This window comes from Phragmites australis, chromosome 11 (genome assembly GCF_958298935.1).
Source record: "Phragmites australis chromosome 11, lpPhrAust1.1, whole genome shotgun sequence".
Classification (NCBI taxonomy): Eukaryota; Viridiplantae; Streptophyta; class Magnoliopsida; order Poales; family Poaceae; genus Phragmites; species Phragmites australis.
In genome coordinates, this window is record NC_084931.1 from 5,104,789 (window position 1) to 5,108,739 (window position 3,951).

Here is a 3,951-nt window from a genome sequence, read left to right on the forward strand (position 1 = left end):
TGCATTTGAAATTGTGTACGAGTGATAACTGTGTTGGTATCAAGAACCGTGTATGTGTGCTTAAACTTGTGCAGCACGGTAGATGGCCTGTGATGATATTACATCTTGACCATATCTGTGCGGCTGTACTGAGAAAGTATTCGCCAACATGTTTATAAGAACCATGTTAAATTTAGAGTGAATTGTACAGAACTAGAATACTATCAAGAAGCGTGTACGTGCACTTAAAGTTGTGCAGCACGGTACATGCCCTCCGGTAAGATTACATCTTGACCATAGCTGCGCAGATGTACCGAGAAAGTATTAATAAACTGTTTATGAGAACTTTGTAAAATTTAGAGAGAGTTGTACAAAACTAGATAAACTATGCTGTTTGCAACACAAAACTATCTGTATTGCGCCTAGTATCATCGGTCTACAAGTATAGTGTTTGTGGAGTGAGTTGATTTCCAAAATAAACTGTTCTAGGAGCGAAATTGGTATACAAAACTTAGAAATCATTGAAAGATAGTTAAGGAGTTATGATGTCCATCCACATAATACATTGACAGAAGTACCATATGTCACCACGTACAGTCTAGATGACAAGTTACATAGAACGACAAAAGTACACGTGTCCAAGTAGTCACATTTGCAGATATGTAGTTTTCGGAAGAAGTTGGTGGTTACCATGCGGCAGTTCTCCAGCTGGTAATTATATGTTGGTGACAAACATTTCCTGAACAGATGGTGAAAATGCACAATCCACACCCTTAAGCACTTCTATCTGTTTTTTAGAAGTGAAATTGTTAGCTATGAGCATGATTCTAGAACTCGTGTCGATCATTGCAAGTATACGTACCGCCCATTCTGGAGGCATGAAATGCCGCTAATGCCTTTCCTTTGTAGTGGAATATATTCTGGACTTCAGAGCGTGTAGTAATCTGATACCAGCACCACATATGTCTACTGGCATGGTTGTCGATTTCGCGGGGAGAGGGTTGAGCCGAGTTGGTTCCTAGAGCCCTCTCCCATGCCGGCGACCCGGGTTCGAGCCTCGGCGCTGGCACTGGAAGGGGCCTTTGTTCCCCTTCTATTTGTTTGAAAAAAAGGTTGTCGATTTTGCGTGAGGGCCAAAGTAGGACACAAGTTTCCATCCTTAAATGAATATGTGTGTCAGAGTGGCATGGATGACCTAGTTCCTACAAAATCATTATGAGAACTAGAGGTTGTGGATAACGCACAAGGACCTGAAATAAAAGGCAGTTTCATTGCTGCAAACTTACCTATTCAATTCGGTTGCAGAGGAAGTTGCAAGTCTCTCATATAATTGGTCAAGACCAGTTTCTGGAATGGTGGGTCAAGACACAATTTAAATGGTGACTTGCTGTAGGGCCTTCTATGGACTTGTTTCTTGGGTTTAATTGACAAAATCACAGCTGGTGAGTTGTAAATAATAATTTGAGAAGTGTGGTTGCAGGGTGGTGTGCATGGGCCTTCCAACACAGAAAAGGAAACAAAAGATAAGGAGGAACTGTTGAGACATCATGAACTGACGGATGAGCATGAAGCTCAATGGCAATGCTCTCGGATCGAGCCGAACCGATGGGGGTTTGAGCCCCCGTCCCACACCCTCTAAGTCTCTAACAAAGACTGCACTGTGGGAAGCACTGTTAAAAAAAAGACATCATGAACTGGCACAGAAAAATAATTGGAATGTATGAACAATACTTGAGGACTGGTTTGTATCATTGTCACCACCAAGCTTGTCGCGCGTTAATCCTTCTGCACGACTCTTACTCTCATCATTGCTGCAAACTTGCTTCTCCTTAGTGCTTGCTATGCATGAATCAACCATTTCAGAATGCATAAATAATTATGCAGTAGCAAGTAATGAGATACAAAAGGTTATGTGCCTTTGCCTCTGGTTTTTTGTCGTCATTTTGTTTCTGTTTTGGATTTGTTGGAGGTTTGATGCTTGTGCTTTTAGTGGAACGACCCTGTTGCAGGGCTGGTTTCTGACTGTTTGGTGGAAAATATGACTGAGCTAAAGGATCCAAATGTAGTCTTAGGATGGAGGTGTACTTGAAAGGTTTGTGTTTTTTGGTAGCTGCACATCATAGCATGCGGTTGAGTGTTAGGTACATGGCAATAGCAGTGTAAGATTGATGTGCTATGAACCCCTCACCATTGGTAGGCTCAAAGACCATATGCTTGATTTTGCCGTGTGCTTGAAGAAATTGATGATTGTTCTCCGCAAGAAGGATGTCGAACCTGATAGTCTAACAAACAGAAGGTTGACCTGTGGAACACTTTTAGGTTATGTTACGGTAAAAAATTAAAAGTGAACCATTATTTTTAATGTGTCAGGACAGGTTAATGACAGGTTAATGGTGAAATGCTTGTATGCACACAAATAATTTGTATATAAAAAATTGCTAAGATGACCATATAACTCACTGTTGGTGTAACGTCCAGCGGTATGCTTAAATTTTTTGAATGGTCCAGCTGGGTTCGTGGTTCCTGGAACCCTGTGCATTTATATGCCATGGACTATTGTGTGCTTGTCATGCATGCCAACATCACTGTGTGAGCCCTGATGTGTTTCATCTGTGCTTTAAAAATTGTCACAATAGAAGCATCAGGTCGTCTACTAGACATACTGGTAGTATATAAATTCCTTGTGCAGGAGGATACCAGTTGCCGCCATTGAGATGGTTTCTTTTGCCTTCTTGTAGGCACATGACTGTGTATGTTCTTCAACTAGTTGCTGGAGTCTTTTGCTGGCTGATCTGGTTATACTGTCTAGTCTACTTGGAGTTGTATTGGTTTGTTTGGTACTAGATGGTTCTACATGAATAATTAATAGTTAGAAAGTTCTTGGATACAATAAACCTAAAATAGTCCCAGTTGGCTATGAATCGCACCCGTATGGCTGTGTGCAGTGGTGTTTTGTCTCTTGGGCAGAGGTGGCCAACATGATGAGTTGAACTGCGCATGGCCTCTTTTGCAACTTTATGTCCTAGTACTATGTTGGCATAGAGGATCAATATGACCACTAATGAGCCCAGCATCATCTACAAGGAGGGAGAGCAGTATAAATGGTACAAAGAAATAGGACAGACGGTAACAAATAAGAGGTATAGAAGTAGACACGTCTAGACTACCTGTACTGCTGTTATGATCATTGTTTTTAGGCAAGTACATGGAAAGTATTTTTAAGATTTTCAAAGCGCATCTCCAGCGCATCAAGTTTCATTTTGATGCACCTACCAACTTCCAACAATTTTTTTGGCGTTCTCACGCTACAGCTCAGTTTCTGCTTCTTTAATCCATTCCTTGCTCCTTGACTGAAGGTTACCGGTGAGCCTTAGAATTGATTCGTTGACCTGTTAGAAAAAGTACAGTAAGTTAATACAATGTGTTGTGCAAATTGACCGTTAAATTGTTCTTCTTCAAAAAATACCTGCTCTGCAGACTACGATTCATCTGCTTTCACCATGCTCTGATGTACGATGTATTTTTTTGCATTTCTTTGTTGTGAAGACACCTGTCTGCGGCTTATTTCTGCCTCTGCAAGTGATCTGGATCACTGGGGCTGCCTTTTCGTGTTTCCTGACAAAAAAACAAGAACTCGTACATCAGAGCATGGTAAAAGCAGACACAATTACTACGATAAATTCACAAGGTAACTGGAAAATATTACCTGTATTGATCGGGATCATGCTAGGCAACTGCAGAGAGGCTACTGTAGCTACAGTTAAATGCACTAGGCCTGTTCTGAGCAGTTGATTTCAGGATGGATACTATGCTACAGTGCACTACAGTGTCAAACAACTGCACATTAAACCAGATTGTTGTTGCTACAGTAAATATGATTAGCTAATGCATATCACAGTAGCAACAGGCTCATTTTACTGTGTAAAACAGTGATCCTCTGCATTAATCTATGGTTAATGCAGAGGATCCGGA